Raw genomic sequence first — 15,100 nt, forward strand, 5'->3', positions numbered from 1 at the left:
GGTTTTGTAGTTCGGGGCACCGAGAGACCAGAGAGCTTCGGGAAAGGGTGCCGCCACCGGGTCCGCTGTGGGCAGAAAACCCCAGAAGGCCTGCATACGGAAACGAGAAAGCGCATCAGCCGCTTGGTTCATCACCCCCGGCACGTGTCGCGCCCTAAACAGTACATTCAGTTGCATGCATAACAACACAATTTCCTTGAGCAGTCTCAGAATCAATTTGCATTGTGCTGCCTGACTATTGACACACTCCACCACGGTCATGTTATCAGACCAGAACACCACAGAGTGATCCCTAAACCCTTCAGGCCATGTTTTCAAAGCCACCAGAATAGGGAACAGTTCGAGAAAAGCAATGTTACTCGTCAACCCGCACTCATGCCACCATGACGGCCATTTTTGAGCCGACCATTGTGTACCCAATATGGCGCCAAAACCCATACTCCCCGCCGAATCTGTCCAAAGCCCCAACTCCTCGGAAGACACCGCTGGTTTGTTCCAGACAATTCGACCATTGAAATCCGCCAGGAATGCAATCCAAATGCGCATGTCCTGGCGAACCTCTGCCGAGAGTCTCGTGCGGTGATGTCCTTCCTTCAAGCCGACCATGGATTGCGCAATCGAGCGGGAAAAGGGCCGCGCCATCGGTATCACTCTTAGGGCAAAATTCAACTGACCCACCACCTGTTGCAATTGATGCAGGTTTACTTTCGTTGCACGAATACATGTCTCAAGGGATAACCTGAATTTTAACACTTTTTCCTTGGGTAATCGAAAACAACCTTCCACCGAGTCGAGCTCGATCCCCAGAAACTCGATCAAGGTCGAGGGACCCACGGTCTTACCTGGCGCCAATGGCACACCGAATTGATTCATTAGAACACAAAATTCATGTAAAGCCTGTCCACACTCAGGATCCCCGGCTGCCCCCAAAAACAGAAAGTCATCGAGATAGTGCATAACATGTTGAAAACCTGTCTTCCTTGTGAATACCCACTGCAGAAAACAACTGAACTTCTCGAAATAGGCACATGAAATCGAGCATCCCATTGGCATACATCTATCCATGTAATAGCGACCCTGAAACTGAAAACCAAGGAGACGCTGATCGTCTGGGTGTACCGGGAGCAACCGGAACGCTGACTCGATGTCCGATTTTGCCATCAGCGTCCCGGGCCCCAGGCGATTCAACATGGCAACGGCCTCATCGAAAGATGCGTACCGCACCGAACATACTTCCGGGTCTATCGCGTCATTCACGGAAAGACCACGTGGGGCTGACAAATTATGTATCAGCCGAAACTCACCCGGGTCCTTCTTGGGGACCACCCCTAGAGGAGAACAAACAAAGTTAGCAACCGGTGGCAAATCGAATGGACCGGCGACACGACCTCGAGTCACTTCTTTCCCAATCTTTACCTGCACCACCGCCGTGTGCTGCAAGACCGACAGTTGATTCTTACAGTTTGGTACACCCTGAAAATCCCCCACTGGGATGCGGAAACCATGTGAAAACCCGTTTCGTAACACCCCAGCGGAAGCATGATCCGGGTATTCGCTGAGCCAAGGAATCATTGCCATGGTATCAATCGGGGTAGGTAAAGGCGCCCCTCGGACTGTATTAGACCTGTTTGGCGCCTCCCTTACCACCGTTATCACCCGTTTTGGCTCTGCACATGGACTCAGGATGGGATGGCTGCCCACACCCTCCACACTCATGTCTGAATTTGCATGACCCCTGGGGCCTCGTACATTTCCCTCTGTTATAATTCCAACAGATCCCCCTTTTACCTGTGTTGCCACTCGGCTTCGAGTGGTACTCGTTACCTGCACCCGTCCGAAAGGGTGTCCCAAAGTTTTGGCGGGAAGATTCCCCCCCTTTACTCCCTACCAATGGTACCTTCAACATCCCTGTACTCTCCATTTTTTGCCATGACACGGAGTCGTAACAATCCCAAGTCAACAATGGGTTGTGTTCTTTAGCTTTTCTAAACAGATTGTCATAGCAGAACCACTGATTGCCCCCATATGCCACAGAATACTCCATAATACGCGACTGATAAATGGGTAACTCGGTCAGCAACTCGGGCCTGCGCTCGCCCATGATGGAGGTAAAAATGCCCCACGCTCTGCCCCAAGTACCAATGGTCTCGTCGACCTTAAAGGCGGCCATTTTCGCGCGCCAAACACTCGGATGCATGAGCTCCTTTTGACTCTTCACATGCTCTATCTCGTAATGGTCGGTAAGCAATGAAAACATGTTTACATATTTATCCGCCCAAATCAATTCCTTAATTTCTTGTGGGAAGTGCTGGGCAATCTTCTCCCTTCGAGAAGGTACAGACCCCTCCCCCGCAATCGGCAATGGCCGCTTACCTGAAGTAGACCCCGCGCCTGTTGCCGAACTTGGGCCTGCTGTACTTCCAGCCGCCGGAACCTGTGGGGGAACAGAAGATGTTGCCTTCGCAGCCTCCCTAGATTCCCGCAGTTGCCTCATTACTGCCCGGGCGTCGTCAGCCGTGGCGCCCTCGCTATCGTTTCCCAACCACGCTGCCAATTGTGCCGCTAACTCGGGGGGCATATCCTCCCTGTTCACGGGGGTGACCACCACAGGGATTGGATTCCCCTCTTTCGGCACCGGGACTGGCTCCTCCCGTGGGGTTTCGGGAACCGGGGTGTCTCCCCCAAGTGCTCCCCTTCTGGGCCTCTTGCTTTTTCCACCGGGGACTGTTCCCTGCAAAGGCCGTTTCGGTCCTCTCTCCCCGTCCTTAGCCTCCACCTTTTTCTTCAGATCGGCTATCTCCTTCATGAGCATGCGGAGCATCTCCTCGGTACCGACCCGCTTTCCGACTTTCTTGGGCATTCTCAGACGGGATATCTGTAAGACAAAAGAAAGATTACAACGCTCAAAATTGGCTCTTCGTTCCGTCTCGAGCTCACGTGCAGCGGGGAGGTGCAGCTTCAGAGCACAGGAACAAGAGGATGCTTTCTTGGCTTCCGCTCCTTTTATCCGTCTTCAGGGTGGGCGTAAACCCGCCCCCGCCTGCCTCCGAGGGCGTGGCTGGCCGCGTCGGTGTCTAGGCCAGCCCACTCTAGGGCGGGAAAAAGGCGCGCCCCGGCTACGCCACTTCGGGCATACCAGCCGAGACTCGCCTCCCGCCCAAGATGGCCTCCCGGGGGGATCGTGGTACTCCACCATACGTTCGGGAGGACCGAATGGTCGCCCCTTTCCATTCTCGGCCCCCACTTAACGAATCACCCTCACACTTTCAGGGAAGAGCATAACCTAGAAGGCCATTTTCGTAGAGAAATTCCCGAAGATTCGTCCACCGGCGCCAAAGTTATTCCAAATAGAATGTTGTGGATTTCCTATGGAAACTAGGTCCTAGCTATAATTATATATATATATATATATATATATATATATATATATATATATATATATATATATATATATATATATATATATATATATATATATATATATATATATCCAAAACACAGTTTTTAGCCCCGGTGGAAGAAGCCACAAGGTTGGTAAAACATTCCTTCATTTATTGAAAAAGGCAGCTACAAACAGGAATCACAGGGCAACAGTCACCAAGTATTAGCCAGCCAGACCGGTTTCGGGCATCTTCCCTTCCTCAATGGCTTGCTGTTGAAAAGCGGCGATTCCATTGCACTTAATTTCAACAGTACCTACCCTTGTGGGCGTGGCTGATTGCACAGCTTTGTGGTGGTAGCGGACCCAGATGACGCCTGAACGGTGCCATTAACAATGGGAGGCTGGCTTCACGAGGCATGCTGTAATCAACACCAGGCATCATCAGCGTCACATTTTTACCGACCCACAGAGGTTTTAAAAGCACATTAATTTTCTGTTGAACTAAGCAAGACGAACTCACTGGAGATAAAACCGGAGCACTACGAGGACCACAAAGCTGTGCAATCAGCCACGCCCACAAGTTTATGTCCTGTTGAAATTAAGTGCAATGGAATCGCCGCTTTTCAACAGCAAGCCATTGAGGAAGGTCTGGCTGGCTAATACTTGGTGACTGTTGCCCTGTGATTCCTGTTTGTAGCTGCCTTTTTCAATAAATGAAGGAATGTTTTACCAACCTTGTGGCTTCTTCCACCGGGGCTGAAAACTGTGTTTTGGATGTTAGCAGCTGGAGCCCAGCCGCGGAAGAAACCTGCCGCGTGGTAGCGGACCCCGATGACGCCTGAACGGTGCCATTAACAATGGGAGGCTGGCTTCACGAGGCATGCTGTAATCAACACCAGGCTTCATCAGCGTGACATTTTTACCGACCCACAGAGGTTTTAAAAGCACATTAATTTTCTGTTGAACTAAACGAGACGAACTCACTGGAGATAAAACCGGAGCACTACGAGGACCACAAAGCTGTGCAATCAGCCACGGCCACAAGGGTAGGTCCTGTTGAAATTAAGTGCAATGGAATCGCCGCTTTTCAACAGCAAGCCATTGAGGAAGGGAAGATGCCCGAAACCGGTCTGGCTGGCTAATACTTGGTGACTGTTGCCCTGTGATTCCTGTTTGTAGCTGCCTTTTTCAATAAATGAAGGAATGTTTTACTAACCTTATGGCTTCTTCCACCGGGGCTAAAAACTGTGTTTTGGATGTTAGCGGCTGGAGCCCAGCCGCGGAAGAAGCCTGCCGTGTGGTAGCGGACCCAGATGACGCCTGAACGGTGCCATTAACAATGGGAGGCTGGCTTCATGAGGCATGCTGTAATCAACACCAGGCATCATCAGTGTGACATTTTTACCGACCCACAGAGGTTTTAAAAGCACATTAATGTTCTGTTGAACTAAACGAGACAAACTCACTGGAGATAAAACCGGAGCACTACGAGGACCACAAAGCTGTGCAATCAGCCACGCCCACAAGGGTAGGTCCTGTTGAAATTAAGTGCAATGGAATTGCCGCTTTTCAACAGCAAGCCATTGAGGAAGGGAAGACGCCCGAAACCGGTCTGGCTGGCTAATACTTGGTGACTGTTGCCCTGTGATTCCTGTTTGCAGCTGCCTTTTTCAATAAATGAAGGAATGTTTTACCAACCTTGTGGCTTCTTCCACCGGGGCTAAAAACTGTGTTTTGGATATATATATATATGTATATATATATATATATATATATATATATATATATTACCTACTGGCGGTCGCCAGTAGGTATATATAGTTAGGATTTTTTCTCTATGGAACTTTTGAAAATTCTATGTGTAATAACTTTGGCGTTTGTGGACGGAATCGGCTGAAATTTTCAGGAAAATGGCACATTTTGTTTCTGATCAGCCCCTAAACATTTGGGGGGGTTTCGTCAAGGGGGGGCCGAGAAAAAAGGGGGGTCCCAAAACACATTTTTCCCATTCATTTTTCCATAGGGCGTTTGGCCTCACTTTTAGCTCGAACGGCTGAATGGATTTGCACGAAACTTGGCAAAATTGTAGGGACTGTTAGCCCGATGTGCCTTTGCTGGGTCTCAATATATGTGCTCCAGTGGATTTTGAGAAATTAACGTTTAAAAAAACAGATATATCTGTGACAGCGTCCTGGATAGCGCACCAGTTCGCGTACTTTTCGCGTAACGGAGCTTTGCGAAGCGAAGCTGATTGGCTCTCCGGTGTCTGTAAACATTCTAAACAGTCCGGAGCGGCCGCCATCTTGTCTCTCGGTAGGATCGAGAGACAAGAGGAGGCCAAAACGAAGGGGGGAATGAAGAAAAGGGGGCAAGGTAGACCCCTTCTGACCCCCTAGGATTGATGAGGGGGATATTAAAGTGCCCCGCGGGGCCAAAAAAAAAATTGTTTTTTTCGTGGGGTGCGCCCGGTTCGCGTACCGGAAAGCGGTCTGGGGAGCGTACTATAAGGAAACAAGAATGATTGACTTTTAACTTATTGTATGTTTATTGATTGTTCGTTTTGTTTTTGTTTTTTTGTTTATTTTTATTTACGTAGCTACATGTAGGTATCAATGTAGAGTCTATAATTTAATAAACGCCGTCTCCTTTGTAGATATCTTGCTTGTTGTTAAAGAAGTTATTGTGGTATATGGAATTCATACCATAGTCTGTCTGGAAAGCCGAAACAACATGGTGGCAGGAGATGATAAAAAGATGTTAAATACACATTAGGGATTATATAGTGGGAGAAAGGAAGTAACTATGAACAAAGTTAGTATGGAACACAAAAAAGTTGCACAGTATATTTAAAGTCTGACTTCACGTTATAATCAATTTGCTACTAGTTTTCAATATACATATAAAAATAAATAATGTGTCAAACAATTTTTGAATTAAGAAATAAAAAATTATTTTTCAGATTGTTTTTCAAAATTTAAAAGAAAATCTAAAAAATTGTGATCATTTTTTTCTTCATTTTTCAGTAGAAAATCTACTGCATCTACACATTGCACAAGTTCATTGTTTATTGTATCGTCGTAGAAATCCTTGTCAACTTCTGTCTCCATTTGTTTTTCTGTTTCAGTTTTCAAGTTATTTTCTTGTCCTTCCATTTTGAATTCTGAAAAATGAATTTTTAAAAAATATATCAGTACAGATAGGGCACTGTTGGGTTTCAGTACAGACAGGTAGTTTGGTTATTTAAACAGTGTTTTTTTCTTTGAGCAGTGTATGGTATCAAATTGGAAGTAGAAATATGAAGAAAATTATCAAATAAACTCTTAGTCAATTCTGAATTATACTAGAGAAGTCTAACTCTGTACTTAATTTAGGGCCGGCGCTAGGCATGGGCAGCGTGGGCTGCCGTTCAGGACCTCCCACTTAGCCCACCAGCATGGTGCCACGCACTGGTGATGTGTCATTTTGTTTTCCTGGAGATCTATCACAAAGAAAGGTGTCGCCTGCAATTAAGGTCTATTGCAGGGGGCCCCCTCCTTGGGCCTCTCATGGATGGTGTCAGGAGGTATAGGGGAGGGAGGAGGAGACGCTCTTTGAATTGCAAGGAGACCATTCACAGACACTGTGGGGGGCCCATTGTCCAGCATTTTGGCGCACCCTCAGTTTTAACTTTTAGACCACAATCAATTCTCACACCTATGAAGGTGTGAGAAATGCATGTGGATTAAAAGTTAAAACTGTGGGGGCGTCAAAATGCTGGACAATGGGGCCCCCACAGTGTCTGTGAATGTTCTCCTTGTAAGTGGCCAGTTATGTAATTTGGAGGGGGCCTTGCGCACGTTCCCTTTTAGCCCAGGGCCTCGCAAATCCTTGGACTGGCCCTGCCATAACTAAAACAGAGAAGTCTATTTTATTCTATAAGTATTACAGAGTGAAAGAATAAAACTGTCTGAAAATGTTTTTCTAATTAGCTTTCAGTACAGAACATACTTCAGTTTTAAAAATAATATCTTACCTTTTAAATATAACTTGAAGTTATCAGTTGATGTTTTGTTGTTCTGCACTTCACGAAGTAGTAGTCAAAATGGCTGTGTTTTTCTCTCTTTGTTTATATATATTCAGGTACATAACCAATCAAATGTCATGATATAATAGTAGAAATTGAAAGTAATATTTTAATTGGTTGTCATTTCCAACACTTCCTATATGTTTTGTGAAGTAATTTACCTCAGGGATTTTAGAGAGTTCTACATGCTAAATGGCTAAATGTTATTCCAACTAAATTTGTGAAAATGGTAGGGATTGGTATGTAGTATGAGTTACTGTTTAATTGGTGAAAGTGTCTCCAGTGGTTTTTCTGTAAATTACTTTCCCACCTTTTTTGAGCGAGTGCTTGTCAGTGCGTTTCCCGGTACGCGAACTTGCAGTGTTACGGGAGTCCTCCATTTTGTGTTTCGGTAGAATTGAGATATAAGATGGAGGGTAAATAATGTTCAGAATGGGTAGATTGGGGTACTTTAGACGTATGCTGTTTCCCTAAGTTTTCTGAGGGCGGCTGAGGAGGCACATATATGTCGATAAAAAAAATTGTTTTTTTTCGCATGGTTAGTTGCCGGTACGCGAACTGGGTAGCGTACCGGGAAGCGAATATAGGTGAAAATAAGTGAAAAAGGGTACATTCGAAATTTCAAAAGAGTACACTAAGTTAAGGTAGCTCTGAAAAGAGATTTTGGGTTCTGTGTATGTTCTAGAAACTCATAAGTAGGAACCAATACACATTCTTAAATTTGTTATGAAAACTCTGTTTCCCTCATCTGAGAAATGCACGCCATCTCCTCTGTAGATATCTTGCATGTAGTAACGCAAGTTATTGTTGTAGATGCAGCCCATTCCATGGTCCCTCATGTAAGCTGAAACAGACTTATTTACATGCTTCCTCGATTTCTCAATTTGTGGACAAAATTGATTGTACCACCTCCATTTTTGTCTTTGGCATATATTGGAATATACCAAGGCAGTTTGAGGAAAAAGTGTCATCAATTGCTCAAAGGTGTCCTTTAAAAGCATTTCCAGACCTACCCCAGTCAAAGTGCCCAAATCGTTTCCTCCACAGTGCACTATTATGAGGTCAGGGGTTGGCAAATGTAAAAGGTTTTTCACCAATGGTATCAATTGGTGACATTTCAATCCTCTTCGACCAATCCATTTGATTTCCACATTTTGTAAATCGAGGTTATGTAAATTTCTGTTATCAGCATACCTGTGAGCCCAGTGGATGTAGCTATGTCCAAGAATCCAGACTGAAAACATAGCGAGAGGAGTTTTTGCTGCAGTCAGATGAAGTGTGGGAATGAAATGGCAGTTGAAATAGTGATGTTTGTAATGTAAAAAACTGTGGAGTTTAAGTGCAAATGATTCATTAGCAGTGATTGGTGTATTTTCATTGCTGAAAACAGAAAGTTAGGGTGCATGGATGTGTTCTTTGAAAGATGTATTTTGAATGGTTATTTAAAAATGTTGTTATGAAAGATTGCAGTGGATTAGCAGGTGTACTGAGAGTTCAGAGTTCATTTGAAACATTGTTGTGTGAACTTGTGACCATGACAGGTCAGGCAGGCGGTAGTTGCTATGGAAAAGAGGTAGAAAGGGCAGAGGGGGGAAGGGTGTTGATTTGAAAAAAGTGAGGGAAGAGTTTTTATTGGCTGACATGAGAGATATGTGTGATGAATATCAGTGTTTCGGTGCCTTTGTTGGTTTCAGCCTCTGGAGTGCCTACCTTTAATTCTGGTACAGAATAATTGGTGTGTTTCTGAGACTGTTTTCAATTTCAAAAAGAATTTGTAAAGGTGAGTTATCGTTTATATTTTTTTGTTAAAGAGTAGTATGCTTTTTTGCGTAAATAAGAAAGTCAGCTGTGTATTTAAAATGATGTTTTGCGTCAAGTGTTTGCATTCTGCTTTCAAAGACGATTTTGCATTCTTCATTTACAGAATCGGAAAAATTATTGGTTCGGTAAAAACCGAATCGGTAATTTTACCGATTCTGTAAATTTGCTATGTAGGGGGGACTCTTCTGAGTCTCAAATGACTTAACGAATCGGTATTTTAGCATGAAATCAAACTTCATGGTAAAATACCGATTCCGGTGTGCATGCACATTTGTGCATGCACACGTATGTCATGTGAAAGGCAGACCTGCCCTTACATGAATGTAGGTGTATTATTGTTTTACATAAAAGGTTTTAAAACTTTGTTTGAAATCAAATGCATGCACACTTAGGGCCCGATGTAGGTGGTCGTTTAGGCCATTTACCGACCGGTTACGGCCGATTTCGGTCGTTTCCGACCTGTAAATGGCGAAAAGGTATGTAGGCGCCTAAATCCAGGGCCACATGTAGGTAAATCTACATTTACAGAATCAGTGAAATTGTTTTGATGGTAAAATGATGTGACTCCTGCAATGCGTCGCTTTTGCGGAACAGATATATGATGCAATTGTGTTGTTAATGTTACGGTGTACATGAAAAAAATGATGCATAAGTGTTGCACGGGCATTGTAGATACTCTCCTATGTGTGCTTAGCAATTTCAAGTCACTTCCCCTGGGTTCAAGGGCCTTATAAATACGTCCCCATGTGTGTCTGGTCATTTGAAGTCACTTTCCTTGTAGTGCAAGGACCTTGTAAATACGCCCCCATGTGTGCCTGGCAAATTTTCATTTTTATTGTTTGAGTTACATAGCCATGTTAAAAGTTATTGAAAAAAAGGTGCAAGTTCCTTAAACAAACGTTCTCATGTGTATTAGGGCATTTTAAGTCTGTTCCCCTTGAATGTAGGTGTATTATTGTTTTACATAAAATGTTTTAAAACTTTGTTTGAAATCAAATGCATGCACACTTAGGGCACGATGTAGGTGGTCATTTCAGACCATTTACCGACCGGTTACGGCCGATTTCGTCCGTTTCCGACCGTTAAATGGCCAATCGGTATGTAGGGGCCTAAATCCAAGGCCACATGTAGGTAAATCTACATTTACAGAATCGGAAAAATTATTGGTTCGGTAAAATACCGAATCGGTAATTTTACTGATTCTGTAAATTTGCTATGTAGGGGGGAGTCTTCTGAGTCCCAAAGGCCTTAACGAATCGGTATTTTAGCATGAAATCAAACTTTATGGTAAAATACCGATTTCGGTGTGCATGCACATGTGTGCTCGCACACCTATGTCATGTGAAAGGCAGACCTGCCCTTAGGGCTGGTTTGCCTGCCACATGGCACCTGTGCCTGTTTTGAGGGTGCCAGAGGGTGTCAAAGTGATACCCGCTGCACCCTTGTGAATACTTTTATTTTATTTATTTTTATGGCATTGATGAATCTAGTTCTTACTGATATTGATTTACTGTTTGGTAATAGTGGTTAATACCATTTTTTATTATATTTCACCACAGATTCAACTGCAGATTATTTGGAAATTAGACAATGCCGTCTAAGGATAGAATTCGAAAGGCTACGAAACGTCAAAGACAGCAGTTACCCAACATTTTGCAGCAGTCCTCTACATTAGTATTACCTCAACGGACGAAGAGAGAGCGAAATCATTCCTTAAAAACATTTGTAGAATCAAAAGTATAACTACAGAACAAGTTTTAGTGCAGAAAAAGAGAGCCAATTTAAATGGAAAGGAAAGGCCCGTGAAAAAAGTTTGTGCTAGAGCAGGAGATAACTCTGTGCATGGCAGTAGAAGGGCAAATATTTTCAGGGACATTCGTAAGCGAATGTTCCGCAACAGGGTAATTGTCAATTTGCTAAAACAATTTAAAAAAGGTCAACAGAAAGTGTCATTTTATAAGAAAAAGAAAAATGTAGAGAAAATTATTGATCAGGCTTTCGAAATCAAGCAAAAGTTATTTATTTTGGTAATTAATAGAATTAGGAAACTAAACAAGGTAATCTATGTTTTCAAATCTAATAGTAGATGGAAGAGAGAAGTTAATCGAAGTAATTTTTGTGAAGTTTTCTTAGGAGAAAGGATGCATAGTTCAAATAGTGAGGCCTTTTTTAATGAGGAGTTATTTTCAGGACAATGTTTTGGTGCATGCAGTTGACAGCAGTGGTCTAGCATATGAGGTAAAAGATGGTCATCCGGTTGAAAAAGAAATACTTGTGTCTGCAGATGCAGAAGAGGCGCTAAGTGATGAGGTTTTAGGGAGATGTCCTAAGGGACCAGTGTACACCTGGAAGTGTAGTTCTATTTGCAGTGTGCGACAGGATTCCATCAATTTGCTTTGTGATTTTATACGGACATTTCATGAGAAAAGTGTAAAGCAAAAAATAAAGTTGTTGCAAGAATTAGATCCTTGCAGAGTGAGACAAGTGACAGGTTTGCGTGGTCATTCACTGGCTTGTCTTTCTAGGAGAGTATGCCAGAGTGTATTTCATAATTTCAGGATGCTAGCAGTGCATCATAATAAAGTGAGGAAATTAGTTAGAATGTTGTATTATGCTAAGAGTCCAGCAATTATGCTTAAAAAATTAAGCAGAGCTCTTTTACATGTTTCTGAAGTAAATGTGAAGAATATTTGTCAAGAAATTGAGTTCTGTTATTTTGCTGGTAAAGAGAACAATGTTGATATTGAACCACTAGAAGATGGTAATGTGGAAGACAGTGAACAGATTTTCAGTACAGATAAGTTTCACATTTTGCCACATACTTGATGGTAGAAAATTGTTTTGGTTTGGGAGCAGACCAACGTATGTGTACTTATTGCTATAACAAATTAAACCAAAACCAGATGCCTGCTAGAGCGGTTTATAATAATCTGGAATTAGATGACATTCCTTATGAATTGAAGGATTTAAATACTTATGAATTGATTCAAAGTGTCCATCCCTTCCAGGCTATTGTACGAATGGAGCCAAAGACAGGGAAGTTGCCTCCATCAGATTTACAGAGAGGATTAAAGGGAAGGGTTGTTTATTTGCCTTTGGATTTGAAGAAAAATATTAATACAATTGGAGTAGAGAAAGTGGAAGAGAAACCTCTGGTTATCATAGTTAATGGTGTTCCGACAAAGAGTAAGAAAATCTGGCAAGATTTAGTGGATGTTAGGAAAGTTAAAAAGGCAACATTGTATTTGATAAAAAATAATAAGTACTACAAGAATGTATGTGTTGCAGAAGAGGAAGTAAGTGAAGAAGAGGACAGCGATTTGTGTCCTGGTCAAATTGAGAAAGTAGAAGCCTCTAAAAAGGAACAAATATATGAACATTATAGTGTTCATCGTTTGCATTCCAAGGAAGTCATGGGGAATGCTATTGAGTTGTTTCAAATGAAACAAGCCAAAGGGAGTCCCATTAGTGTTTGGGAGGAAAGTTTAGAAGCTTGGTGTTTCCCACAGTTATTTCCCACAGGTCGAGGAGGACGTTATGATGAGCGACCTGTTCAAATTCCTGCTTCAGAATACCGGACTTTACGATTGTATACAGAATATCCTAGGTTTCGACAATGCATTCCCTATTTATTTCATCTATTGTTTGAAAGTGATCTCTCTGGATTGTCTTATGCAGTGAACCACATCTCGAAAAGTGGTATACAACTGCGAAATATCTCGGCAAGGGACTTTATGGATAAAGTCAATGTGCAAGACAGTATTTTGGATTCTCACCTGATTAATCTCATGGCTTGTCAGCGTGGTACTAATGAGTATTGGTACCGCCGTCATGGTGACTTAAAATGTATGCTGAGGAACTTAGGAACTCCCACATGGTTCCTCACTCTCAGCTGTGCTGAGTATGGCTGGGAAGACTTACTTGAATTTCTACGAGAGGTAAATGGAAACATTGAAAATATTGAATTCAAGACACCCGGAGAACTGTGCTCTTTGGATCCTGTGAATGTATGCAGGTACTTCAATCATAGATTTGAAGCTATGATGTCTTTCATCACGAACAAGAAAAATCCACCTCTTGGAGAGGTGTTGGATTTCTTCTGGAGAAAGGAGTATCAAGCAAGAGGTGCTCCTCATATACATATGCTACTATGGATCAAAGATGCACCCAAATTTGGAACAGATCCGGATGACTTAGTGATGAGTTTCATAGAACAGTATGCTACATGTGCTGTTCCAAAGACAAACGAAGACAAAAGTCTAAGAGAACAAGTTTTACGGTTTCAAAGCCATCGTTGTGGAAAGTACTGTCATCGTAAATTCAGAAACAAGGACAAATACTACACCATATGTCGTTTTGCATTTCCACGGTCAGTGTTATCAAAAGGAAGAGTTAACAATTTGATGTCATCGCTGCGACATAATGTGACGAGGAAATCACCCAAAAACACATACAATTTGAAAAGAAATGAAGAGTCCAAGTACATCAACGACTACAACCCAGTGATTTTGTCCATGTGGAATGCTAACATGGATATACAGTTTGTGGCTGACAACTGTATGGCTGTGGCTCGGTATGTGACGTCTTACATCACTAAAAAAGAAAAGACAGAACTGAAGGATATGTGGGAGGATATTTCCCATGATAAGAGCCTCAGTAAGAAGTTGTACAGTTTCAGTCTAAAGATGTTGTCGCATCGAGAAATTGGAGCTTACGAATGTTCTGACCGGTTATCTTCAGCAAGTCTCTATGCCAAATCTAGGAGTATCATTTGGGCGAGTCTTGGTCTTGCTGCAACGCGTAATCGAGTTCTGAAACCTGTACGGGAAATTGAGTATTTGGCGGAGAAGGAGCCAAACAGTACAGATATTTTGAAGAGCAACATGTTGGATACATATTATCCAAATAGAAGCAGTCACCTGGAGAATGCTTGTCTGTATGAAGTTCTTCAAAATTAGGTTTTCAAGAGGAACATCAAAGAAGATATTGATAAAGGAGTGTATGCTGTAATTGGAAGTGAGGGATGTCTGGTCAAGCAAAAAAAATGTCAATTGATAAATCATCGAAAATTGGATTGCGAATCTCCCGAAGCTCCCGTAGCTCTTTTGCAACTTTTCAAGCCTTGGCGTGCAGAAGAGAAACTGCTTGGGGATTTCCTCTGTTACGAAGACTCTTTCAATGCAGCCACGGAGTCCATAGAATGTCCTGTTTTCCCAAAATATCTACAAATGTTGAATGCAGAAATTGAGCAGGAAGCAACAATTGCAGCCGAGATTGCTAGAGACAGTTCTCGGGACAGTCAGAGTTCTGTTTCATTGAGTCAGGATCCACTAGGAGAACCAGTTATTGAAAATGAAGCTGCCACTGCCATGATTGAAGTGGAAAGAGCCATGGCACATGCTCAGAAGGATGTGGTTAACTTAGAAGAATTGGAAAGACAACTTAACGTTGAGCAGAGGAAAATATATGTCGAAGTTACCAACCAAATTGAGCATGGATTAAGTCATGAGAAGGAAGAGTGCTCATGTACGTCGTTGAAGCCTGTCCGACTGTACGTGAGTGGAGAAGCAGGAACTGGAAAAAGTTTCCTTATTAAAGCAATTTCATGTTATATGCAGAAAAGGACTGATTCATCGCTGTCTTGTGTTGTGACCGCTCCAACTGGACTGGCAGCTCATAACATTCAAGGGATTACTTTGCATTGGTTACTGATGCTGCCAGTGGAGCATGATAACAAATTACAATACCACAAGTTATCTGGAGATGCTTGTTGTGAAGTATCTCGAGTTTTGAAGAAGATGAAACTTCTTATCATTGACAAAGTAAGCATGGTT

Source organism: Lissotriton vulgaris, chromosome 4_1 (assembly GCF_964263255.1).
Source record: "Lissotriton vulgaris chromosome 4_1, aLisVul1.2, whole genome shotgun sequence".
Classification (NCBI taxonomy): domain Eukaryota; kingdom Metazoa; phylum Chordata; class Amphibia; order Caudata; family Salamandridae; genus Lissotriton; species Lissotriton vulgaris.